Source organism: Bubalus kerabau, chromosome 3 (genome assembly GCF_029407905.1).
Source record: "Bubalus kerabau isolate K-KA32 ecotype Philippines breed swamp buffalo chromosome 3, PCC_UOA_SB_1v2, whole genome shotgun sequence".
NCBI lineage: Eukaryota > Metazoa > Chordata > Mammalia > Artiodactyla > Bovidae > Bubalus > Bubalus kerabau.
Genome location: NC_073626.1, coordinates 140626436 through 140654369, shown reverse-complemented (window position 1 = coordinate 140654369; position 27934 = coordinate 140626436). Strand labels below are relative to the sequence as shown.

At 40.5% G+C, this 27934-nt stretch overlaps 1 long non-coding RNA gene across 1 annotated transcript in view; it reads left to right on the top strand.

Moving 5' to 3' along the window:
• Nucleotides 1–27565, top strand: part of LOC129646605 (uncharacterized) — a 61796-nt gene extending 34231 nt beyond the window's left edge. Inside the window, exon 3 of the long non-coding RNA XR_008712059.1 lies at nucleotides 27077–27565. This is a non-coding gene — a long non-coding RNA (uncharacterized LOC129646605). The remainder of the gene's footprint in view (nucleotides 1–27076) is intronic.
• Nucleotides 27566–27934: the final 369 nt, after the last annotated feature.

Here is a 27934-nt window from a genome sequence, read left to right as displayed (position 1 = left end):
TTCTCTGACTTTCGCCTGCAGGAAAAACAACAAATCAAGGTCTCTTTTGGCATTGAGCTGTGCCACTTTGGAGAAGATACGACTTAGGTAAAGTCAAACTATTCTTACCCTCTCCATTGTGTCCCATGGAATCTTTTCTTTCCTCCCATGGTATGCTGGAGACCTAGACTTCCACAAAGGTTTCCTTGTCTGTGGATTGATTGTCTACAACAGTGTTCTCTAGAGGCTCCTGAACTGCAACTAAGAGGGGCTGGAGCGGGTTCATGGGTCACTGCAGGGTCCACAGCCAGAACCGAGGTCTATATGCCTATTGTCCAAGGCACAGGTAAGTGAGTCTTTTCCCAGGCCCCTAGGTAAATGGTGCTGCATCCCACAGCTCCCACAATGGCACTTTTCATGGATGGATGCCAAGTTGTTGCTGTTAAGGGGGAGATACAACTGAGGGATGCTTTATTAGGCCATGTTGCTGATGTTACTTCCTCATTATGTTGATTCTTAAAGCATGATCCCAGTAGAGGTTCTTTTGAACACAGTTCAAGATGGAAAAAAATCTGTGTTGGGATTTTCCGCCCTCAATTCCCTTCCAAATTTACTTAACTTGTTTCTAATCAAGAATGAATCTGAAATGAATTCAGTCATTTTCCCTCAATTTTTTGGAGGAAAATTAAATTCAGTTGTTATAATTTTCATTAATGAGAAAGCATCTGATACCTAGACTTGCAAATGAGAATGGTCATAGTAACACACATAACAAATTAGAAGACAAGGGTCAGTTTACAGAACCCCTGAGACATACAGACAAGTATTCTAAGTACCAGAATTACCAGAGCTGTTCTATAAATATTCATTCAGTAAGTACCATCTGCAAGTCTCTGTGCTATAGATGCCATAGGAGAGTCAACCCCCTACAATCTTCAAAATCTCTGATTGGGGAGAAACGGATGCAAATAAGTGACCAGTAGCATCCAGTTAATTCACCCAAGTTGCTGATGACACTTTAGGACTAATTTAATACTACATATATAGCTTAAACAGTTGGATGCTGGAGATGAATCATATTGGCTTGCAAGATCCAATTAAATTTTCAGGAATTTTGCAACCTGGGTGTTAAATACAACCATAATTTAAAATTGCATAAACTTATATTTGTTATATTACAAATAATGGATATATATGATCAAAACTCACCACTTCCTAAGGATTCTATTACATTTTACTATATTCTTGAGGTTGGGCTTTCCCAGTGGCTCAATAGTAAAGAATCCACCTGCAATGCTGGAGCTTCAGGAGATGCAGGTTCAATCCCTGGGTTGGGAAGATCCCCTGGGGAAGGGATTGGCTACCCACTCCAGTATTCTTGCCTGGAGAATGCCATGGACAGAGGAGCCTGGTGGGCTACAGTCCATGGGGTCTCAAAGAGTCAGACACAACCAAAGTGACTTTGCATACATGCACACACACATATTCTTCATATTCCTGAGGTTATGTCTAGGATATCTGTATGGTGAAAATACCATAAAATAGTGTGCATCTCTTTCCAGCTTCTCATTCAGTAACATCACATTGGTAACTTGAAATCAGCCACAATGGGAATATTTACACCACAGGAACCAGAAAAATGATACAAAGTAGAACTTGATTTACTGTTCTGTTGATCATTCAGACTGAGATTCACCAAACACTTTCTATAAAAGGTCAGACAGTTCTTTTAGGCTTTGCAGGCCACACCCGCTCTGTCACAACTTCTCAGTGCTATTGTGGTAGAGACAAAGTACCCATAGACAAAATGTGAGTGAATAATACACCTATGTTTCAATATGCATGCAAGCTCAGTCGCTCAGTCATGTCTGACTCTTTGCAACCCCATAGACTGTAGCCCACCAGGCTTCTCTGTCTATGGAATTTTCCCAGCAAGAATACTAGAGTGGGCTGCCATTTCCTCCTCCAGATGTTTCAATATAACTATTTACAAAACAGGGGCAGCCAGATTGTGCCCACAGGCTGTAGCTTGTCAACCCATGGTCTAGACTTAACAAAATGAATGATAAAATAACATATATCAAACTTAAAAGAATGTCATAACATAATGTAGTCATTAAATTGTTGCCTGGAGAATCCCAGGGACAGGGGAACCTGGTGGGCTGGCGTCTATGGGGTCGCATAGAGTCAGACATGACTGAAGCGACTTAGCAGCAGCAGCAGTCATTAAATTGTACAGAACACAAAAAAATTGAGGAACTATTCTTCTAGTATTCTTAAACTATTAAATGTCATTCAATTCAGCAAAAAGTTTCTCATCTCTTTGATGAGCCAATGAACTTCTAACATACATCACAGCTATTTCACTTTTGTCTTACTTGCCAACATAAATAAAATTATCAACAGATATTTATGTTGAAGTCACATTTTTTAAAAATACATGTATTTATTCTGAAATAATATAGGTGTCTCAATTTTTTGGTCAGATGTAGAAATGACATTTTTGTATTGGTTGACACATAATCACTTAGATTTTTTTATCTTCTTCTTTACCTCTTCTTCCTTTCTCACTTTTAAATATTAGGGCTTGGAACAGTTACTTCTAGTAATTATTTTACTAATTTGTTGTACAAACTAGGATGCTTTGAGCCAGAGGTAACAGAAACCTTAATTCAACCTGTCTTCAAATATAAGAAAGTTTCTTGGCTTACATAAGACATACATCTACAAAATTGAGCAGATTTCAGGGTTGATATCATTTCTGGCTCTGGCTGCTTGCTGTTCTGCCCTCTGGTGTGTGTGGCTTCCTACTTAGGCTGGATGTGAAATGACTGCAGGATTTCTGGGCCACATGACAACATGCAAAGGAAGAGGAGAAAACTCCCAGAAGAGGGAGGAGATACTTTTCCCATAATCCATAGCAAGCTACTCCTTCATGCTTATTGGCACAGTCAGGGTCATATGACAGTTTCTGAAGCAATCCTAGGCAAGGAAGATAGGCTTAACCATAGGCACACACTGGAACGTGGGCAGGATAAGGTTCTCCTGAGACACAAAGACTGAACTGTGCAAGGATGGACACCTAAACAGAAGGGAGGAAGGGGAAAATGAATAAGAAAAAGATCTCTGGAGATATCCCACTATTGTTTATTTTTTATTTAATTCTTCTGTCAGCTCTTTATCTGCAGCTTGCATCTCAACTGAAACCTTTAGTGAAGAGTTTCTCAAAAAGTTTGCAATTTGAAGAAAATAATTAAAAACAGATTCAGATATTTAACTATTAGGGTGTTAATCAAAGCAAGCAAAAAGCTTAGAAACAAATTAAATGTTTAACAATTATTGTGGAAATTATATTATTGAAATGTTATAAATACATTTGACACAGTAAGATTTTCATGAAATAGTATATAGAGGGAAAAGCATGTTGTAAAATGGTATTTTAAACTCTAATAATAAAACAAACACCCCCAGAAGAAAGTCTAAGTGTGTCCAGTCTCTTGGCAGGCAGGGGAACCCAATCAGTGAAGAAGTCACTGAGTAGTTTGCTCAGGAGGGATTGTAGGTATTAGTGGTAATTATACATATCAAGAGAGAAGGCAATGGCACCCCACTCCAGTACTCTTGCCTGGAAAATCCCATGGGCGGAGGAGCCTGGTAGGCTACAGTCCATGGGGTCGTGAAGAGTCGAGCACGACTGAGCGACTTTACTTTCCCTTTTCACTTTCACTTTTCACTTTCATGCACTGGAGAAGGAAATGGCAACCCACTCCAGTGTTCTTGCCTGGAGAATCCCAGGGACAGTGGAGCCTGGTGGGCTGCCTTCTGTGGGGTTGCACAGAGTCAGACATGACTGAAGCAACTTAGCAGCAGCAGCAGCAGCATACATATCAAGCACTGAAAATTAACCTCTGGGAAATGATGGAACAACTCCATCATTCTGTAAACAGTTGGTAACAACAAGCCCCACAGCTTATTGATAGGTGTCTACAATGAGTTCCAGTAAGGGTAAAAGTTCATAGCCTTTAATCAATTTAATTATTTAAAACAAGTTGTGATAAAATTCAGCATTTAATTTTGATATCTCCCAGATGAGAGCAAAAAATATTTTTATATCACTATCCACCTGTATCAATCAGCATCCAGCCAGGTACACAAGAACCACACTACTATTTAAAATAGAGGAGATTTATAGAAATTCCCTGGCTGTCCAGTGGTTAGGTCTCCACACTTTCACTGCTGGGGTCCCCAGGTTCAATCCATCCCTGGTCAGGGAACTAAGATCCTGTATGCTGCATGCTGCAGCCAATAAATAAATAAAACAGAAGTAAGTGAAATCAGAGAGCTGGATACACAGGAGATCAAAGAGTTGAGAAATCAGAAGATGAGATGACAGATTAGTAAGAACAGGAAGCCACTACCTAGTTCCTAGACTGGCGGGACAAAGGGAAAGGTGGTGGAAGTAGAGCCCCAAAGCTATGCTAACTGATGGCAACTAGAACCTCGCTCACCCTGTCTCACAGAAGCTCGAGATGTTCCTTAAGGCAGAGAGAGGGAAATGAAAATACCCTGGATTCTCCCTTCCTCCTGCCCTCTAATCTCTCATCAGAGCCGTCCATTGGCCAAACCTTAAGGAAACCCAGTTGATGAGGTAAAGAGAGAAAACAGGAAATGCTGTCTGCCATAGTCATCCCGCCCTTTATAGAGGGAGCATAGGAAGGGATATATCTGATTACAAATAGTATAAAGCCTGGTACAGAGAACCTGTCAGTGAATGTGTTAATATATATAAATGTACATTTACAAGGATGATTCTGAAAATCCATCTATATGGAAGAATGTAAGTTTTTTCTAGGTTATAATAGCTTTTTTTTTTCTATTGCTCATATTTTCTGATTTTTATTCAATGACTATATATTCCTAAAGTTATTTTTTTAATTACAAATTGCCTTCAGAAATTAAGTACTAAAACAGCAAGCTGCTATTGCAAACATTTAGTCAACAAATCACTGGTGCTTTAAAAAAATCTATATTATTATTCATGCCCACATTGTCTACAGGGCCTGTAGGTATAATCCATCATGAGGAATAGTCACAATCCTCAGAGTGGAATATTTACAAAAACAAATAAGTCTTCTTTTTGCTGCTATTAGCTGCCTCTCATAATAAAACATGACTATATTATTGTCCTAACAGATGGACTCCTTACTCTTAGCAAAGTTCCTGTCTCCTCCAGATATAAGGAGTGGAAGTAAAGAAATAGTTAAAGGGAAGATAATCTCATTCTGCCACAGTTTCAATGGTTCAAATATTTTTTTTTCCTGTAAGAGTATAGTATTAATTTCAGGATTATCACAGGGCTGGCAGTAAGCAATCATAAGATGCCAATGGATGAAGTTTTAAGTTTAATGTGCTTAAAGGTGACAGCTCAGTACACAGGAAGACAGAGAGAGTTACACAGCAGCATGCCTGAGCTTTCAAATCCCAGTAACACCCCAAGATACTGAGGGCATGAGGGTCCATGAGGTGGAAGCCAGTGTGTTTTCCTGTGTCATTCTCATGGAGTTTTTACAATCCTCTGACCCTGCCTACTGTTTGCAGAGTCTAGCCACCTGTTCACGTGTCCAGTATACATAAGTAACTAAGAACAAGCCCAGTACATTCCCAAATGCCCCCAGGTAGGTTAAGAAACTGAGTGAACTAAATATTGATATTTGCCTGGCATATTATACCCTCCTCGCTGCCCCCAGTATAACACACATCAATCTTGGCTGCCCGTTAAAATCACCAGGGAAGCTTTTTTAAATGCCAACATCATGTCTAGAAATTGTGAGTGAATGAGTCTTGTATGGACCTGGAGCATCCACAGTTCTAAATACTTGTCACGTACAGCCAGGGTCGAGGGTCATGACTCAGAATCAAGTGTGGATCTACCAAGAGTTACTTCAGAAAGTGCTTCTTAATAAGAAACATGAATCTCCCACTGGAACGACATTGCAGGGTCTCTGTCCCTCTTCCTCAAGGAAAAGGCTAAACGGAATTTTCCAGTCGTTAACTTTAGACACTTTAAAAATGCCATTTGCCCCACTGTCACCCTCACTCAAAAGGACTGAAGAAACCAGGTCCACTTAGCCTGCTGCCTGGGACCAAAGATCCCAGAGTAGAGTGAAGTTTCAAGGAGGGTAAACCATTTACCCCGCTCTCCACATGTGGTTTGGCATGTTGTAGATTTATTCATTTTCAGTTCTCAGATAAGACATGTCCATATGAAAATTTATATGCATGCACACCCACACCCACGGATAGACCCTCTGGGCTTAGCTCAGGTCCTGCTTTGAATAATGGACCCTTAACTGTATCACTTCCCTTGCTTTATTAATGGGGGAATTGGGAAAGGTGTCCCTTTGGTTTTCAACTTAAATGTCTCTTCTCTCAAGAAAGAGTCCCAGTTTCCCCCTACATTATAAGAAAGCCCTTGTTCTGTAGTCCCATCACCCCTCTACTTCCCTATTAGAACACACTGCAAACATCTTAAATGGTCTGGATCACCCCTCAGATTCAAGTCCCTGAAAAAAGAGACTGCGCTCTTGTTCATCAGTGTCCTGATGTACAAGGGATAGTACTCTAGTGCCAGGTACATCATCACATTTCAGGGGAGATAAGAGCTCTTCTTTCATTTTCATCAAGTGAATGCCATTTGGGGTATGCATGGAGTCAAATACCTCCTCTTTTACAAGAACATATTCCATCTTAAGGAAGACGACAGGAACATGCATTCCTTCAAAGCCATGTCACCGTCATTATACACAACACCACCTTCAGAACTGAGTTGGAGGTTTGGGCCAGGTCAAATAATTTTTTAAAAATTCTGACAGATAACAGAGTAAAATTTAAGAATGTAGCTTAAATTGTGTCAGGAAGAATTATGAAGGTTTTTATTTCTAGAAAGAAAATATGGCATGTGAGAAGCAGTGAGTTGAGAAGTGAACACAGGCATCAGAGATGAATTGAAGGGGCGCCCGCTGGCCAGGACACAGGAGAATTTTTAGATGATGACATGCAGTTTTGGCTGGGATTTGCACACTTACTGGTTTGAGAGTGCTTGGAAGGAAATCAAGAGCTTGATCTTCTAAAAAAGTAAAGCTACAAAATGTAAGCCAACAGGACAAGGCACCAATCTCAAATATCTAGAAATCTGCCTAATTTTTTGGTTGAGAGAATATAGTGGCAGAAGATGTCTAATAAGACATATATTTTCAGAATCTCAAACTTTTTCAAATGCTCTCACTTTTCCTTCCACTTCAGAAAAAAAGCATTTCCTTATTAAAATAATATATTCTTTCCCAGCTTCCACATCAACTCTCTATACCTTTAAATGCTTGAATATTTGGCTTTTATTTTCTCATTTTTCTTTTAGAAAGACTGCTATACTGATTTGCTTTAAACACAGGGTCTCTGCTAGGTGATCAGATCAGATCAGTCGCTCAGTCGTGTCCAACTCTTTGCAACCCCATGAATCTCAGCACGCCAGGCCTCCCTGTCCATCACCACCTCCCAGAGTTCACTCAGATTCACGTCCATCGAGTCAGTGATGCCATCCAGCCATCTCATCCTCTGTCGTCCCCTTCTCCTCCTGCCCCCAATCCCTCCCAGCATCAGAGTCTTTTCCAATGAGTCAACTGTTCCCATCAGGTGGCCAAAGTACTGGAGTTTCAGCTTTAGCATCATTCCTTCCAAAGAAATCCCAGGGCTGATCTCCTTCAGAATGGACTGGTTGGATCTCCTTGCAGTCCAAGGGACTCTCAAGAGTCTTCTCCAACACCACAGTTCAAAGGCATCAATTCTTTGGCGCTCAGCCTTCTTCACAGTCCAACTCTCACATCCATACATGACCACAGGAAAAACCCAAAAACTTCTTTTCGTACACGAAAATATAAAAGAAAAAGACCCTACCAAGTGTGTCTTTTCAAACAATTCTGTAGAATATTTTTTCCTTCCTTGCTTTCCTCATCTTGTCAAACTTGGTTGGGAAGATCCCCTGGAGGAGGGCATGGCAACCCACTCCAGTATTCTTGCCTGGAGAATCCCATGGACAGAGGAGCCTGGTGAGTTACAGTGCTTATGGTCACAAAGAGTCGGACACAACTGAAGCCACTGAGCACAAGCATGCTTTCCTCATCTTGTAAACCTATGTGTTACTACCAGTGCCTCCATCTGCCTTTCAAAAATGAAGATCAGGTACATTCACTCTTCTCCTAAGCATCTGGCCAAACTCAGAGAGGCAGCTGTGATTGTCTTTTCACAAGGCATCTTGCGTGCTCTCTGCATTCTCCCACAGGCAGGATGGAAGAGTATTTTGTATTTCCCACTGCCCTGCTCTGCATCTCACCAGCTCATCTTCCTGTTTGGCCTTTCTGGTGATGGGAGAGGGTAAGAAAACTAGTTTCTAGAAGTACAATGTGTGGTTAGGGGAAAAAAAGGCAGTTTTCACAGAGTAGCATCCTCTTGGTGATAGGAAAGAAAAAAGAAAGTCACTCAGCTGTGTTTGACTGTTTGCAAGGTTATGATCAGCTCGGACACCAGAGGTGAAAGTCGCTCAGTAGTGTCTGACTTTTTGTGATCCCATGGACTATGAAGTCCATGGAATTCTCCAGGCAAGAATACTGGAGTGGATAGCCTTTCCCTTCTGCAAGGACACCAGAAGTCCTTATTTAAAGTGAAATACCAAGATTTTCTGCCTGACCTGGAAACAGTGTTCTCATGAGCCCTAGATCTGTTCTTAGCTGCCTGATTCTCAGCATAGCGGGATAATATTTTTAGGAAGTAACTGAAACCTACCCCTCAATTTAAAATCACAAAAAATTTTAAACTCATTAGTGAGAAGAATATACAAAAATTTTACTAAGTCTTGTTTCAAGGGCAAAAGCCTATAGCAGATCGATTCAAAGATTCAATAGAGAATTTACAGAAGAGAGAATAGCTAGATCAGTGTTTCTCATGCTCAGTACTATGGACACTTTGTACCTGATAATTCTTTATTTGGGGGCTTGGGGGCTGTCCTGTGCATTATAGGATGTTTAGCTGCATTGCTGGCCTCTACACACTCGACACCAGTAGAAACTCCCACTCTTTTCACCAGGCTAAGACAAATAAAAACATCCTCAGACATTGCCAAATGTTCCCTAGGGAAAAAATTACCTGTGGTAGAGATGCAAGAGGTTGCTATGCTATGCTAAGTTGCTCAGCTGTATCTGACTCTTTGTGACTCCATGGACTGTGGCCCACCAGGCTCCTCTGGCCATGGGGATTCTCTAGGCAAGAACACTGGAGTGGGATGCCATGCCCTCCTCCAGGGGATCTTCCTGGCCCGGGATAAAACCCAGGTCTCCTGCATTGCAGGCAGATTATTTATCATCTGAATCACCAGGGAAACCCAAGAATTTTGGAGTGGGTAGCCTATCCCTTCTTCAGGGGATCTTCCCAACCCAGGAATCAAACCAGGGTCTCCTGTGTTGCAGGTGGACTCTTTACCAGCTGAGCTACCAGGAAAGCCCCGTGGAAGGGGTTAGATTACCACTAAACTTAAATCTACAAGAATGGTTTTTTAAAAGTTACTAAATTTACCAAACTCTTGACAGCTATCATTTGGGTACATAGGTGACTGGCCTCTTAGATTTTTAATCCCATTAAAGTTCCTTGGGAAATAAATGGCTTCAACATTTTTATCAGCGATGTTTCCCCCCCCCCCTCCCCGGAGATTGTGAATTACATCACAAAAACATCTGTCCCAGATCAGATCCGATTTGGGACGATTTTCTGTTACAACCTCTAGGACACACTTAACATTCATCACCCTCTTCCCAAGCATTTAAGCAACAACGACAGATTTTTATACATGCTGCTCTTGAGAGAAGTGAGATACAGCAAGAAAAAATCGGGTAGACATATTTCTAAATATTACTATTAAATGCCTAGTAAGAGCAATCACAGGAAACTTAAGGAACAAAAGCCAGATTTTCCATTGCAAAAACGAGGATTTTTGAAAGATCAAACGTGCTGAGCTCAAGGTTTGAGAATTTGGAGCATTCAGAATAGAAAAAAAAAGAAGAGGGATAAACGCACACACAAAAAATAGTATTTGCACACAGAGAAAATAAATGTCAGAAAAGAGAGGACAGGGAATCGTCTTACAGGGCTCTATTGCTGACCCCAATCAGAGTGAAAACACAGATGTTGAAGACTGAGTGGTGCATCAAGAGAAACACTTATAGCCTGAGAGCGATGAGGACAAGTATAAACAAATACCAAAGGTCTAAGGAAATTGCCTTGCACCACTTCCACCCCAATCTGCCTCCCTCAGCTCCCCAGTAGCACGGGGCAGGCAGGCACTAAAGAAAGCTGAGAACACCAGTGGCCAAATTGTAGAGAGAGGAGGTGTCACTGGACAGAGACAAAATGACCTAACAGAGAACTAGAGGACTAACCACCAAAAATGAGGTTTCAGTGAGTTGTTGTTCAGTTGTCCTGTTGTGTCTGACTCTGTGTGACCCATGGATTGCAGCATGCCAGGCCTCCCTGTCCCTCACCATCTCCTGAAGTTTGCCCAAGTTCATGTCGACTGCATCGGTGATGTCATCCAGCCATCTCATCCTCCGACACCCTCTTCTCCTTCTGCCCTCAATCTTTCCCAGCACCAGGGATTTTTCTATGAGTCAGTTGTTTGCATCAGATGACCAAAACCCTGGAGTTTCAACTTCAGCAACAGTCCTTCCAGTGAGTATTCAGGGTTGATTTCCCTTAAGATTGACTGGTTTGAAATCCTTGCAGTCCAAGGGACTCTCAGGAGTCTTCTCCAGCACCATACTTCAAAGGCATCAATTTTTCAGTGCTCCACCTTCTTTACAGGCTCTCACAAACATATGTGACCACTGGGAAGACCATAGCCTTGATTGTACAGACCTTTGTTGGCAGAGTAATGTCTCTGCTTTTCAACATTCCTGCCAAGAAGCAAACATCTGATTTCATGGCTGCAGTCACCAACCGCAGTGATTTTAGAGCACAAGAAGAGGAAATCTTACACTATTTCCACATTTTCTCCCTCTATTTGCTGTGAAGTAATGGGTCTGGATGCCATGATCTTAATTTTAGTTTTAAGCTAGCTCTTTCACTCTCTTCCTTCACCCTCATCAAGAGGCTCTTTAGTTCCTCTTCACTTTCTGCCATTAGAGTGGTGTCATCTGCATATCTGAGGTTGTTGATGTTTCTCCTGCTTATCTTGATTCCAGTTTGTAGCTCATATAAACTGACATTTCTCATGTGCTCAGCGTATAGACTGAACAAACAGTGTGACAGCAAACAGCCCTGTCATACTTCTTTCTCAATTTGAACCAATCAGTTGTTCCATACGGAGTTCTAACTGTTGCTTTTTGACCCTCATACAGTTTCTCAGAAGACAGGTAAGATGGTCTGGTATTCCCAACTCTTTAACTGCTTTCCACAGTTTATTATGATCCACACAGTCAAAGGCTTTGGTGTAACTGATGAAACAGAGGTAGATTTTTTTTTTTTTTTTTTTTTGGAATTCCCTCACTTTCTCTATGAGCCATCAAATGTTGTCAGTTTGATCTCAGTTCCTCTTCCTTTTCTAAATCCAGCTTGGTCATCTGAAAGTTCTTGATTTGCATAATGTTGAGTCCTAGTATGCAAAAATTTAAGCATGACCTTACTAGCATGCGAGATGAATGCAATTGTTTGATGGTTAGCACATTCTTTAGTACTACCCTTCTTATGAATTGGGATGAGGACTGACCTTTTCTAGTCCTATGGCCACTGTTGGGTCTTCCAGATTTGCTGACATATTAAATGCAACACCTTGATGGTATTGTTCTTTAGGGTTTTGAATAGTTCTACTGGAATGAGACCTAGTAGATGCTGAAGAGATCAAGAAGAGATGGAAAGAATACATGGAAGAACTGGATAAAAAATATCCAGATGACTACAAGGGTGTGGTCAGCCACCCAGAACCAGACATTCTGGAGAACAAAGTCAAGTGTGCTTTAGGAAGCACTGCTATTAATAAAGATAGTAGATGCAATGGAATTCCAGAGGTTTCAGTGAGAGTCACACCTAAATCTTGGAGAAAGCTGCAGCTCTACCTTAGTCTGGGGTGTAAGAGTCAGTAGGGTGAGACCTCAGCTATGGGCTATGCTAAAAGAAGAAGTGAATTAGGGGACCTCCCTGGTGGCCATATGGTTAAGAATCTACCTTGCAGTGCAGGAAATGTGGGTTTGATCCCTAGTCGGGAAACTAAGATCCCATATGCTGCCCAGGAACTACTGAGCCTATATGTCACAGTGAAGGATCTCGAGAGACAAAAAATATCCTGTGTGCAGCAACTAAGGCCTGATGCAGGCAAATAAACATTTAAAAAAAAAAAAAGAATGAGTTACATCAGTGGTGGACACTCCAACAGTGGACACAGCAAGAGTAGAGTGATGAGAGGGAGGGAAAGGGGCAGTAGACAGATCTCTGGAAGCACAAAAAGTTGTCATATTTTAAACACCTCATGATAAGGACAAAAGAGAGTCCCAGCGTGACAAAGTTAGTCAAACTATACAGACTCTTCATCCTTCTCTCCTGAGAAACTCAGGAAACCACATCTCACTTACACACTAGCAACAAAAGACATTCACAAGTGAATTTCCTATAGTTATGATAAGCAGAAAGTGAATAAAGATCAGAAAAATATTGGTGCAAATAGGAAAGACATTTGGAAATTTGTGGATGGATACAAATGTATTTATTACATTTTAAAGAAAGCTAAAAGAAGATAAGAAAAGTATAGAAGCAATAAAAGAAGAGCATAAATCAAAATTTTAAAAATCTCATAAATGAGATGACTGGGCAAAAAGAGCCAATAGAAAAGAAAGATTAGAACTCATAAGAAGCATGTCAGGAATTAAGACCAACTAGAAGGAACACAGGGCCTTCCCTGGTAGCTCAGCTGGTAAAAAAAAATCCACCTGCAAGGCAGGAAACCCCAGTTTGATTCCTGGGTCAGGAAGATCCCCTGAAGAAGGAATAGGCTACCCATTCCAGTATTCATGGGTTTCCCTGGTGGCTCAGACGGTAAAGAATCCATCTGCAGTGCGGGAAAACCTGGGTTCGATCTCTAGGTTAAGAAGATTCCCTGGAGAAGGGCATGGGCAGCATACTCCAGTATTCTTGCCTGGAGAATCCCCATAGACAGAGAAGGCTGGCAAACTACAGGCCATAGGGTTGCAAAGAGTCGGACATGACTGAGCAACTAAGCACAGCACAGAAGGAACATAAGAGCAAATAATTATGCCATAAAAGAAATAAGAGATTAATAGGAAGAAAAAAATTAAAAGGAAACAGAAAAGAAGAAAAAAATTGTAAAAATTTGAGAGAAACAATAGATGTAGTAGATAAGCAAAGAAGTTTCATCATATATGCAGGGGGAGTGACCAAACAATCTACAATTCAATGAAACTTTCCTAAAATAGAAGAACACTTGACTCTTCATATTTAAAGGGCATTTTGTATACTTGGGGAAAAAAAAAATCATGCAGTCAACATCAAAAGTTTGCCTAGTAAAACTATTGGGCATTTTAAAAAGAAAAGGGAGGGCAAACAGACCAAGTCACTTATAAAGTGGGAAAAAAACAATGATATCACACTTTTCAACAGCAATGATTATACCAGAAGACAACTGAGTAATGTATTGAGACTGCTTAAGAAAAGAAAATGCGAGCCAAGGATTTTATATCCACTCAAACTGACCTTTAAGTATAAATATAACAAAGGAAAACTGTTGTGAACATGTAAGAATATTATAAATACTGTTCCCATCAGCACTTTCTGAGAGCTCTTCTAGAAAATGAGCTTTTCTAGAAACCGGAGAGGCAGTGGCAAAAAGAATGCTATTGAGCATTAAATAGTGTATATCCGTGGTGGATTCATGTTGATGTATGGCAAAACAAATACAATATTGTAAAGTAATTAACCTCCAATTAAAATAAATAAATTTATATCAAAAAAACTAGATATATACCTATGGAATTGATTTTTTTGTTTAATTTTTGCATGATGATTTCATTAACTGCTAGTTTACTAAATTCTTTTTGTTTAGTTTTTCCATTGATTCTTTTGGGAATCAAGCTGTATAATAACAACATCTGCAAATAGATATAGTTCTATTTCTTCATTTTAATTCTTAGAGTTCTAATTACTTTATCTTATCTAAATTCATTGCCTAGTGCTTCCAAAATGGTGTGGAAATGTTTGCCTTCCCTGTCATGTTAGCAAGAAATTCTCTAATGTATATATGTATATAATATTGTTTAGAAAGTATTCATCATTTTCTGTTTTAATAAACAAGTGTTGCTACTGCTGCTGCTAAATCACTTCAGTCGTGTCCAACTCTGTGTGACCCCATAGACGGCAGCCCACCAGGCTCCCCCGTCCCTGGGATTCTCCAGGCAAGAACACTGGAGTGGGTTGCCATTTCCTTCTCCAATGCATGAAAGTGAAAAGTGAAAGTGAAGTCGCTCAGTCGTGTCCGACTCTTCGCAACCCCATGGACTGCAGCCTACGAGGCTCCTCCTTCCATGGAATTTTCCAGGCAAGAGTACTGGAGTGGGGTGCCATTGCCTTCTCCAAAACAAGTGCTAAATCTTGTCAAATTATTTTTCTGCATATATAGAGATGATCATATTATTTTTATCCTTATTTCTATTAAAATAATAGATTACATTAGCTGATTTTCTAATGTTGAGACTTTACATTGCAAGAAAATTTTATATGGTCATAATGTATTATTTTCTTAATGGGCTGTTATGCTCTTTTCCCTAACATTTTATTTAGAACATTTTAACTGATGCTCATAATGAGATTGGTAGTTTTATTTTTTTGGCACAAATTTGGCCACATTTTGGAATCAGTTTACTTTATAGAAAGAATTTAGAGTTTTTTTTCCTTAGACCGTGCTCTGTAATAGTTTAAATACTAACTACGATTAACTGATCTTTAAAGTTTAATATTAATAAATTCCTATGTGAAGCCATCTGGCCTTTAGATTGGAGTGCTGTTTGATTTTTCTATTTCTTCTAAGAAAATTGGTCTATTTATAGACTCCATATCTACTGGTGAATTTATTATACCAGAAAATTATTTAATTTAAATTTATTTGCAGAGTTGTACAAAGTAGTCTTTTATAATTTTTAAAGGTTTCTCTCTCTAAACTTCTATCTTGTGATTTTTAATTTTGTAAATCTAGGTTTCCTCTTTTCTTTGTTAGTTTGACCAGTGGGTTTTCTATTTTGTTGACTTTTTTCTCCAAAGATTTTTTTTTACATGTTCATTGGTTCATGCTTTCTATCTTATTTTGTGTTTTAATTCATTATTTTATATTTTTTAATTATTTAATTATATTTAATTAATAATTTAATTATTTAATTAAATAATTAAAAAATATTTAATTTAATTATAATATATTTAATATCTTTATTAATTCATTCCTTCTGCTTTTCTATTTCCTTTGTAACTCTAGATTTTTGTATAAGGTATATAATTTGTTTGCATTTATTTTATTGCCATTGCTATTTAATACCCTTTGTACTCCTGATACAGTAAAAGCTATTGAACCATATTCTGAAGATCTAACTTGATATGCTGCTACTACTGCTAAGTTGCTTCAGTCGTGTCCGACTCTGTGCGACCCCGTAGACGGCAGCCCACCAGGCTCCCCTGTCGCTGGGATTCTCCAGGCAAGAACACTGGAGTGGGTTGCCATTCCCCTCTCCAATGCATGAAAGTGAAAAGTGAAAGTGAAGTCACTCAGTCGTGTCAGACTCTTAGCGACCCCATGGACTGCAGCCTACCAGGCTTCTCCACCCATGGGATTTTCCAGGCAAGAGTACTGGAGTGGGGTGCCACTGCCTTCTCCAAACCTGATATAGCTAATATGAATATTACAAACATTTATGGGGGGCTGGCTGAATTGAGTTATATTCATACCACTATGCAGCCATGAAAATTAATGAGTTAAATATATATAGATTACCTGGCAGAAATTTCTATAAGTATTTGTCTAATGAAAAAAGAAAGATATAAACAAGACTGTAATTTTTTCTAAAACAGACACTGACAAGCCTTTAAATGCATATTAGAGTATGATATTACATATCTATGAAAAAGAAATGGAAGGATACATTTGAGATCATATGAGGAAGAGGGAGATCATGTGAGGAAGAGGGAGATAATATGAGGAAGAGGAAGATCATATGAAGATAAGAAATAAGAATATGTACAGAAAAATGTTTTTAAAACATGACCAATAAAATAACATGATCACATTCAAGATAATTATAAATATGTGAAAATAAAGAGAAACAAAATGGTGGTCACTAAAATGTTAAATCCTGATACCTCAAAATGGTATGAATTTAGGTATTTTAATTTAACTTCCTTCTTTATTCATATTTTTATTATATTTATTTATTTATTTATTTGCCCCAGGTCTTAGTTGGGACATGTGGGATCTAGTTGTCTAACCAGAGATTGAACCCACTCTTCCTGCATTGGGAGCACAGAGTCTTAGCCACTGGACCACCAGGGAAGTCCCTATAACATACTTTTTAAGAAAATAAGAGAATGACAAAATATTTTTGTGATATGAGTGAAGTCTCTTACAGTTATTTTCATCTGAACTGATCTTCACTTTCACCAATATATATTTATATATTTTCCGTTGTCTCTGTCTTACTTTTTATGTAGATTAAAAATCTCTCAAGGAGAAGCTAAATTTTCTGCCTGAGTTTACAAGGGCTTGCAGCTTTGCAGAAGATGGTGAGAGTGACATTTTTTCCTTGTTTGTCAGAAAAACCATGAAGATTTAGGAGGTGATTTAATAATGATATTTATTTTTAAATGAATATTGTATAGGAATGAGTAATCCTTCCATTTATCTAAAAAATGTTTAGAAATGTATTAGAATTCCATTAAAAACTGGAATCCCACAATTTTAGAGCAGTATGGTAAAAGTTCAAAGGGTTTGGAGAAGTATCAAAAGGGTCACTGAAGGATATGAAAAATAAAATATATGGGGCAAATTTAGAGGAAAGCATTGTTCAGTGAAGTAGTTGGAGAGAAACTGAATAATCATTTTCACATCTATAAAACCTCTTATACAGAAGAAAGAGGCCAGCTGGTTCCAATCTCCATTAATGATGTAACCAGAAGGGGGAAAGGGGGGAGGAAATTGCCGCAGATGAGACATGGGCTAACTACAAAGATCCTGGTGGCAAGATTTGTCAAACACGAGGATGAGTTACAAGGGAGGTTGTAGGATTACTTCTCCCTTCTCCTCGGGGGCACTTCCCTCATCTGCCTGGAATGGCTTAAATGCAATCCGGCCTCGAGAGGTGAACGCCTTCATGACTTACAGGCTCGTCTTGTGCTGTATGTCTAAGACAGATTTGGACAAGGGTAAATTTAAAGCTAAAACAATTACATTCCCTTCCATCACTCTCCACCCCAGTGTCTAATAATGGAATATTTACTGTACGAGTTTATGAGGTAGCATGGCTAAGATTGGCTCCAGCAGGCAATTTAACAGAGAGTGGACCATGGAACAGCAGAAACCTGGCTCCACTACACACGACTTCAACAAAGAAATTTCATTGTGTCTTGTAAAGCCAATTAAAATGTTTTTGATGGTTTTCTAATCAATTTGTTTTACTTTGGACCATTCTATTGATATTAGATCTTAAAAGCTGTTGTGAAGCAGAGCCTTTTTGCAAGATGACTGTGTCTTATTGTGCAACTGTATTTCATAAATAGTTGCTTTTACCATTTGTGTCTATGATTGTTAGTAAAGTAGCTGCTGCTGCTGCTAAGTCACTTCAGTCGTGTCCAACCCTGTGCAACCCCATAGACTGCAGCCCACGAGGCTCCCCCGTTCCTGGGATTCTCCAGGCAAGAACACTGGAGTGGGTTGCCATTTCCTTCTCCAATGCATGAAAGTGAAAAGTGAAAGTGAATTCGCTCAGTCTTGTCTGACTCTTAGCAACCCCATGGACTGCAGCCTACCAGGCTCCTCCATCCATGGGATTTTCCAGGCAAGAGTACTGGAGTGGGTTGCCATTGCCTTCTCCAAGTAAAGAAGCAATGGAGATCAATCCCATAGCATTATGGACAGAGGATCAAGAATTCTCCAGAGAGCAATGCAGAAATCAGGCCTAGCAATTAATAAAGAGACCTAAAATGGCTTACAAATAACCAGTACTTATGAGTCCTAATGTCTTTATATCTGAATTTTTTATTTGTGGTTAAAAAAAAAATAACAGAAATTGTGTCATCTAAACCATTTTTAAGTGTTTGGTAGTGTTAAGGGTGGGCTACCCCGGTGGCACTAAAGAACCCACCAGCCAAAGCAGGAGCTGGAGGGGATGCAGGGTTGATCCCTGGGTTGGGAAGATCACCTGTAAGACAGCATGACAATCCACTCCAGTATTCTTGCTTGGAGAATTCTATGGACAGAGGAGCCCAGCAGACTACAGTCCATAGGGTTGCACACTTGGACACAACTGAAGCGACTTAGCATGCACACAATGTTAAGGGTATTCCCATTACTGATTTCCAGAACCTTTCATCTTTGTAAAACTGAAACTCTATATCCATTAAACAGCAGCTCCCAAGTCCCTGCCCCACCCCGACCCAATTCCCAGCAACCATCATTCTTTCTGTTTCTATGCTTGACTACTTCAGATACTTCATATAAGTGGAATCACACAATGTTTGTCCTCTTGTGACCAACTCCTTTCATTTAGCATCATCCAAGTTGTAACATCCAGGTTGGGCGTCCCTAGTGGCTCAGCAGTATAGAATCTGCCTGCAATGCAGGAGACACAGTTCAATCCCTGGGTCGGGAAGATCCCCAGGAGAAGGAAATGGCAACCTACTCCAATACCCTTGCCTGAAAAATTCCATGAACAGAAGAGTCTGATGGGCTACAGCCCTTAGGGTTGCAGAAGAGTCAAACGTGACTTACAACTAAAACAACAACAGCATGTTGTAGCATGTGGCAGGATTTCCCTTTTTCAAGAAAGGCCTGAATAATGTTCTCGTGAATATATATACCACATTTTATTTATTCTTTCATCTGTGAATGGACATTGGATATGTGCCCTAACAACGTTGGACTGGAAGAAACACAAACTGGAATCAAGATTGCTGGGAGAAATATCAATAACCTCAGATATGCAGATGACACCACCCCTATGGCAGAAAGTGGAGAGGAACTCAAAAGCCTCTTGATGAAAGTGAAAGTGGAGAGTGAAAAAGTTGGCTTAAAGCTCAACATTCAGAAAACGAAGATCATGGCATCTGGTCCCATCACTTCATGGGAAATAGATGGGGAAACAGTGGAAACAGTGTCAGACTTTATTTTTCTGGGCTCCAAAATCACTGCAGATGGTGACTGCAGCCATGAAATTAAAAGACGCTTACTCCTTGGAAGGAAAGTTACGACCAACCTAGATAGCATATTGAAAAGCAGAGACATTACTTTGCCAACAAAGGTCCGTCTAGTCAACGCTATGGTTTTTCCTGTGGTCATGTATGGATGTGAGAGTTGCACTGTGAAGAAGGCTAAGCGCTGAAGAATTGATGCTTTTGAACTGTGGTGTTGGAGAAGACTCTTGAGAGTCCCTTGGACTGCAAGGAGATCCAACCAGTCCATTCTGAAGGAGATCAGCCCTGGGATTTCTTTGGAAGGAATGATGCTATGGCTGAAACTCCAGTACTTTGGCCACCTCATGCGAAGAGTTGACTCATTGGAAAAGACTCTGATGCTGGGAGGGATTGGGGGCAGGAGGAGAAGGGGACGACAGAAGATGAGATGGCTGGATGGCATCACTGACTCGATGGACGTGAGTCTGAGTGAACTCCGGGGGTTGGTGATGGACAGGGAGGCCTGGTGTGCTGCAATTCATGGGGTCGCAAAGAGTCGGACACGACTGAGCAACTGATCTGATCTGGACACAAAGCATTTTAAGAAATGTGTCAGTTACTATGCTATTGTCTCTCAGCTCCAAATTCACCCTTTTATATTCTCTTTGAGGCCAATGGGGACTGAGACTCTGTAAATCCAATTTCTTCTTTTCCTGCTGGCTCTGTTAGACTTAAGGGCCTCCCAGAATCTCGTGGACAGAATCCAGAGGAGCTTGATGGGGTCCTGGGGTCACAAAGAGTCAGTTACAACTAAGTGACTCACACACACACACACACACACACACACGCACATACACACCATTAGACCCTGTCAATAGGAGGCACTAGAGGGAGCACCCAGCCAGAGGAGGAGGTAGTGCTTGCTCCTCCTGGCTCTCCATAGCTTTTGGTATACTTGCAGTTCCACTGTAACCCCAGCAGCACTCCTCGCATGGCCTGGTAGTTCCTCCCAGCACTACCCCAGCAGCTGAACATGGTTTGCAGTTTTTCTAATGCCAGCAGAGCCAGCCTCACTGCACCCTGGCTTTAGTACCACCTGTGCAGCCCCTTCCCGGGCCTGAATGACACCTCTGTACCTCTGCCTTTTAGTAATTTCTAGCCTGGCCTTTTACCCTCAGCTTCAGTTAAGGGTGAGAGCTGTTGCTCCCCAGATTTGCTACCTCTGAGCTATATCATTAGTCTCTTTCTGCCTTTTCAGTTACCTAGTTAGCAACTATCGGAGAAAGCAATGGCACCCCACTCCAGTACTTTGGCCTGGAAAATCCCATGGACGGAGGAGCCTGGTAGGCTGCAGTCCATGGGGTCGCTAGAGTCGGACACAACTGAGCGACTTCACTTTCACTTTTCACTTTCATGCATTGGAGAAGGAAATGGCAACCCACTCCAGTGTTCTTGCCTAGAGAATCCCAGGGACGGGGAAGCCTGGTGGGCTGCCGTCTATGGGGTCGCACAGAGTGGGACACGACTGAAGCGACTTAGCAGCAGCGGCAGCGGCAGCAGCAGTTAGCAACTATACACTATAACTGGTTCATGATTCTCTATATTAAATTCACTCTTTTCAAATAACTGATCTAATGTCTACCTGCTGACTGCCCCTGGACTGACACAGACATCATTCAAATAAAATGTCATCTGAAGTTCTAGAACCTTCCAGAAAGGAAGAACAAACACAGGCATGGCCAAATAACTGAATCAGTCTCTCATAAGGGAAAGAGTAGAGTACAATATGATAGGCTATGTTTCAAAGGAAAAGAAATGTAGGTTGTTATGGAGGATAGAGATCAGCCCCTAACCTAGACAGGAGTTACCTTATCTGGCTCAGATCTGTGAGTGGAACAGTGTGATGGGAAGGCTGCCACTACTTGCAACCCAGAACCTCCCACTCAGAGAGCGGAAGCCTGCACTCCAGGGTTGCTGTCACCCTTCGCTCTCCTTTTCAAGTGTTTCTCCACTGTCACCCATCATCCATAAAGGTATGGAGGTATTTGTGTTCCATCTCCTTTACATTCTGAGTCCCTCAAAAGAGCAACAAGGAAAACCGTATCTTTATTTCTGTAACTCTTCCAGCCCTGAGAAGGGCCCAGCCAGAAGAAACAGCTATTGCAGTCAACAGTCTAGGTCTCTGTTTGCTCTGAAATTCATTCATCGGGGAAATGTAAATGAGCTACTGTAGGGATAAGCCTGTGGATGATCATCAGAATAAGAATAACTGGCATTTCTTGCACAAGGCCTACGTGCCAGGCATTGTCTTGACTGCTTCTTATCCATGAACTTCAATCCTTCAACAACATCCTTAGTATCATTACCACCATTTTATTGATATTCAAAGAAATTAGGCTTAAAGAAAGTTAATGAGCTTACCTAATGTCTCACAAGCAGGCTTTGAGCTGAGGTTCTAAGATTCTTCAGACCCAAGAGCCTCTGGTGCTCTCTACTGCCCATTTTTATGAAAGAAAATAAAATTTCAAGAAACTATTGTTAGCCTACTGATTTAATATCTTCTATTTATATTGTTTCAGGCCTAATACTTAAAAATCTGCTTTCTGCTTTTAAATGTAAATAGGCTCTCCTTGAAAGTGGAAACTATTCACATCTTATGATGATAGTACGTATAAATGTAGCTATTTGTATGTTAAACTTTTGAAAGTTAGACTAGTGGAACCATTCTAGAGTGACATTCTGGTAGTACTTAGCCAAAAATACAAAAGTGTGCATATACACTTTAACCATGCAATCCTGCTCCTGGGTATATCCCAGAAAGAATATCACACAGTCCACAAGAACCTTCACTCCAGTTTTGTGGTTGCAGAAAGCAAACAATCTCATATGCCCATACTAAGCAAGCAGACAGGGAAAGTGTGATGGATAATACTGAGTTCAATGCTAGAAAGCTTAAAGGCAAAAATCACATTTCCCTAGACTCCATTGCATCTTGGGCTCTGGATCTGATTGAGGCAACTCTGTTAGATGGAATTTCATGACACTTGGAAGGCAGTAAGATAAGCTGGCTTGAAACTCAACGTTCAAAAAACTAAGATCATGGAACCCAGTCCCATCACTTCATGGCAAATAGATAGGAAAAAATGGAAACAGTGGCATATTTTATTTTCCTGGGCTCCAAAATCACTGCAGACAGTGACTGAAGCCACAAAAGGCAAAGGTCCATATAGTCAGAGCTATGGTTTTTCCAGTAGTCATGTGAAAGTTGGACCATAAAGAAGGCTGGGTGCTGAAGAATTGATGCTTTTGAATTGTGGTGCTACAGAAGACTCTTGAGAGTCCATTGGACAGGAAGGAGGTCAAACCTGTCTACCCTAAAGGAAATCAATCCTGAATATTCATTGGAAGGACTGATGCTAAAGATGAAGCTCTAATACTTTAGGCACCTGATATAAGAGCTGACTCATTAGAAAAGACCCAGATGCTAGGAAAGATGGAGGGCAAAAGAAGAAGAAGGCAGCAGAGGATGAGATGATTGGATAGCATCACTGACTCAATAGACATGAGTTTGAACAAACTCTGGGCAAGAGTGGAGGACAGAGGAGCCTTGAGGGCTGCAGTCCATGGGGTCACAAAGAGTCAGACATGACTTAACAACTGACCATCAACAGCAAGAAGGAGGTAGAGGCTGCCATTCTGCTGTTTCAGCTGGTTCTGCCGGCAAGCAGTTCCTGAAGATGTCTGTTTTGCTTCTGGGGCTTCCCGATCACAGGGGCCTTCTGGTTGTGACAGGGACACTTGGCTTTGGCACCAGGAGCCTATCAATTCTGTAATTTCTCATCAGCCTTTGGGCTCTTCAGGCAATTCTTTGAGGCTCACTTTTAAATCTTCCTAACAATTCTGTAAACTGTTTATAGCCCTGTAACAAGCCCATTTTTGCTTAAACTAAGCAGAGAAATTTATGTTCCTGGCCCTGACCAAAAACACCAGAGCACTGTCTGCCTTGAAAGGGGTGCCTTGCATAGAGCTGTTCGGGATATGTGAAGAGTGATCTGTACTTCTGTGCCAGAGTAAACAGTTAGGGGATTTATTTTTATTTATTTATTTATTTATTGCTAAAAACAAGACTTTAATGTCTAACATGCTTCATGATCAGTAAATATGATGTTAAAAATAAAGCTTCTTAAAAGTAAGCATGTAGTATTTCCTACTAGCTGTATACACAAAATGTTTAGAACTATAACCTAGCTACATCACCAGGCACAAATATGACTTTATTTATACCAATATACTTTGTGCAAGACTTGTAGGCACCTCAAGGGAAAGCTTGAATCATGTTCTGTTTATTTTTGTTTTATTTTATAGTCTGAGCTAAAATTGAATACACTTTCTCTGTTTGTCTAGCTTTACTTTAGCTTATATGAAACCAACTATGGAATTTGAGGAATCTTAAGGAAACTTCTCAGATTCCCCTGCAGCAAAACCAACAGCTGTACCACAGATAGGATGTATACTGTGCCCCTCTTTTTATAAGGCATTTTATGCAGTCCCTTTCCAGCTAGAAACAGAAAATTTTCAGCATATACAGAAGGAGGAGAAGCCTTTAAAGCTAGTTTTACAAAAGGACACATTGCTTTATAGAAATTACACCTTCTTGGTAGGTTGCCCTGGCCAGGGTCGGAGCAGCTGAGACTACAAAAGAAGGCAGATAGGACAGTGAGAGAAACCTCCATTGAATGGTTACAGTTCCCTAGCTGTTGCACCAAACACCAGGGACCCCAAAGCCTGGAATGTACCTGAACTTTGGGAATCAAGGTACCACTTTTCCACCTCTGTCCTTAATTCTGCAGCCAGTTGTATCTTGAGAAAGGAATTGATTAAAAATAATCTGTTCTCATTTGCCAAATGAAAAAGGGAAATGCTTGCCTTAGTATTCTAGAAAGGGAAGATGAACCCTAACAGCATTGATTTGTTATGTGCTTTAACTTAATTGCTGAATTTGAGAATCAAAAACCTACATATATGTGCCCACCCCACTACTTATTAGCCCTGAGACCTTGGTCAAGTCACTTAGCACAGGTTTCTGTTTCTTCCCTTGGGGGGATCATTGTTTTCTGGTCTAATCCCAGGCTTGGGGATAGGGTAATATAAAATATTATATAAGAAATCTCCTTCAGAATTTGAGAAAAACCATACAATTGACAGGTGTTAGCCCAGAAATGTGTTATACTCTTGTCATCTGTGTGATGACTACCAAGTTCCGAAAACAGCATCTGCTCCAAAAACTGTTGCTAACAGACATTGATCATTTTTCTTTAGTAAATATTTATCAGGCATGAGTGTTTGTTGAATGACCATATGTGTGAATGAGTACAGCATGCTCTGAGGGAGTGGAGCCGATGGATGTCACAAGGCAAATGCCCGACACAGTATTGCACTGAGCCAGAGGAAAGAACCAATGCTTCTTTGTGTCATCATCTGCAACTAAACTGTATCACTTTTGAAATCCCTTACAGGTGTTTCACTTGGCTCCTTTGCTCCAGCTCCAATGACTTTCCACATTCTGGAATCTGTGATAATGGCTGATAATAATGTGCAGTGACAGTAAGTTATGAAAGGGAGGGAAATGTCTATCATCAGTTCAGTTCAGTCACTCAGTCGCGTCCAACTCTTTGCGACCCCATGAACTGCAGCATGCCAGGCCTCCCTGTCCATCACCAACTCCTGGAGTTTACTCAAACTCAGGTCGCTTGAGTCAGTGATGCCATCCAATATCTCATCCTCTGTCATCCCCTTCTCCTCATGCTTTCAATCTTTCCCAGCATCAGGGTATTTTCAAATGAGTCAGTACTTCGCATCAGGTGCCCAAAGTATTGGAGTTTCAACTTCAACATCAGTCCTTCCAATGAATATTCAGGACTGATTTCCTTTAGGATGGACTTGTTGGATCTCTTTGCAGCCCAAGGGACTCTCAAGAGTCTTCTCCATCATCACAATTTAAAAGCATCTATTCTTCGGTGCTCAACTTTCTTTATAGTCCAACTCTCACGTTCATAAATGACTACAAGAAAAACTATAGCTTTGACTAGACTGACCTTTGTCAGAAAAGTAATGTCTCTGCTTTTTAATATGCTGTCTAGGTTGGTCATAACTTTCCTTCCAAGGAACAAGCGTCTTTTAATTTTGTGGCTGCAGTCACCATCTGCAGTGATTTTGGAGCCCATGAAATAAAGTCTCTCACTGTTTACCCATCTATTTCCCAGTGATGGGACCAGATACCATGATCTTAGTTTTCTGAATGTTGAGCTTTAAGCCAACTGTCTCATCTCCTCTTTCACTTTCATCAAGAGGCTCTTTAGTTCTTCTTCACTTTCTTCCTTAAGTGTGTTGTCATCTGCATATTTGAGATTATTGATATTTCTCCCGGCAAACCTGATTCCAGCTTGTGCTTCTTCAAGTCCAGCGTTTCTCATGATGTACTCTGCATATAAGTGAAATAAGCAGGATGACAATATACAGCCTTGACATACTCCTTTCCCAATTTGGAACCAGTCTATCATGGTTGCTGTCATAGACAACAAAACACAACTCTTGTATCTACTATGATATTAGTGGTGGTGGTGGTTTAGTTGCTAAGTCATGTCCAACTCTTACAAACCCATTGACAGCAGTCTGCCAGGCTCCTCTGTCCATGGGAGTCTCCAGGCAAGTACTGGAGTGGGTTGCCATTTTCTTCTCCAGGGGATCTTCCCAATGCAGGATTTGAACCCAATTCTGTTGCATTGCAGACAGATTCTTCACCAATTGAGCTACAAGGGAAGCCTACCTAATGGATGGGGTGGTGATACCCAGTTTCCTAACAGATTAACTGTTTTTCCAAAGTCATTTCACTGGCTTGGTACATCTGTGCTGGTAACCACACAGTCCTCTAATGCATACAGATAGGCATTGCTGGGCCTAGGAACAGTATTATACTATCAAAGAATGAGAAAAAAAATGTGTAAGAAGTGTGTGGACCATTCTTTAACTTCCTCTTTTTCTAGGATACTGGCAGAAGATTCTCAAATGACACTGAAATATGAACTTGGTTGCTAATTTTATACTCATTAGAAACCACTTTTCAAATTCAGTTAATAGTGACTATTTACATAAGTGATACACAGGGTCTTATTTGATTTTTCTGCTAAATTTGAAACAAACTCTGTGAGCTCTTGAAGTTTTTCTGTGTTAATGTTTTATAAAAGATTTCTGAAGACTTCACAGTCGCAAAGCAAATAACATTAGAAATGGGAAACCTTGCCAAATTTAGAACTTTGTATTTTGATGTAGACAATCCAACTGTCTGGAAATTGTCCTCTTAGGGATTATATGAAACATATGCTGTTTCACTAGTCCAAAAAAACTTTTCCTAATACATTTACCAATCTTGGGGTGGAAACTATTTTTAAAGAAAACTTTCTCTCCAATAATAGCACATTCCCAAGCCTCACTCCAGACCTGCTAAATCAGGTCTGGAGTAGAGAGGGTGAATGGGGGATGGGGAGAAGCTGTGTTTTAACAGTCCATCAGGTGATTCTGATGCAGCATTTCTCAAATGTTTGCCAGTCTGAGAATCTGGTTATCTAAGTTCCCAGGTGATGCTGATGCTAACTGATCCAGGGGACCAAAAGATAAAAACCATCACTATTTACACTTACATAAAGAAGATGGTATGTGAGCACAGAGCTGGATGGCGGCTGCCTGAAAGCAAAGAGAAGAGGCCTTAGAATGAAATCTACCTTGCTGACGCCTTCATCTTGGACTTCCAGCTTCCAGAACTGTGGGAAATAGATTCCTGTTATATGGAAGAAGTTAACTACACAATGACCAGATTGTAGCCATGACATAAGCTGCCACAAATCCAAGAACTGGCCTCAAGGAAATGGAAACAAACCAACTCTGTGACTGAAGATTAACTGTACCTAAAACAATCAAGATGATGCTGGTCAGACCACCCCATGACAAATTTCAAGATGACTGTCTGAGCTGACTGTGCTGTTCCTGCTTGTAGCCCCCTCCCAGGGTCTATAAAAGCTCTTACCCTCTGCTTGTCTGACAAGCTAAAACAGACCTCCCCAAGTGTTAATAATTTTACTAAAATTATCAGTCATTGAAAAATCTTTGTGAATTTTCTTCCTTTCACAGAGACAGTATGTAGTAAGCAGATAGGCATTTTATCATGCCATAGGAAAGCTCAGAAATAATATTTTAAATGTATTGTGCTTTCTCCAAATGACTAGGTCTTGAACCCTCTTGTCTATGTTCTATTGATTTTTGGTGTCTCTTAAAGACATTCTCCCTGTTAAGTTACCTAAGGCTCTGTTTGTGGCTTCGTCACATTTATGGGTGATAGACATGGGAAAGGGCTTCCCAGCTGGCACTAGTAGTAAAGAACCTGCCTGCCAATACAGGAGACTTAAGAGATGTAGGTTTGAACCCTGGATTG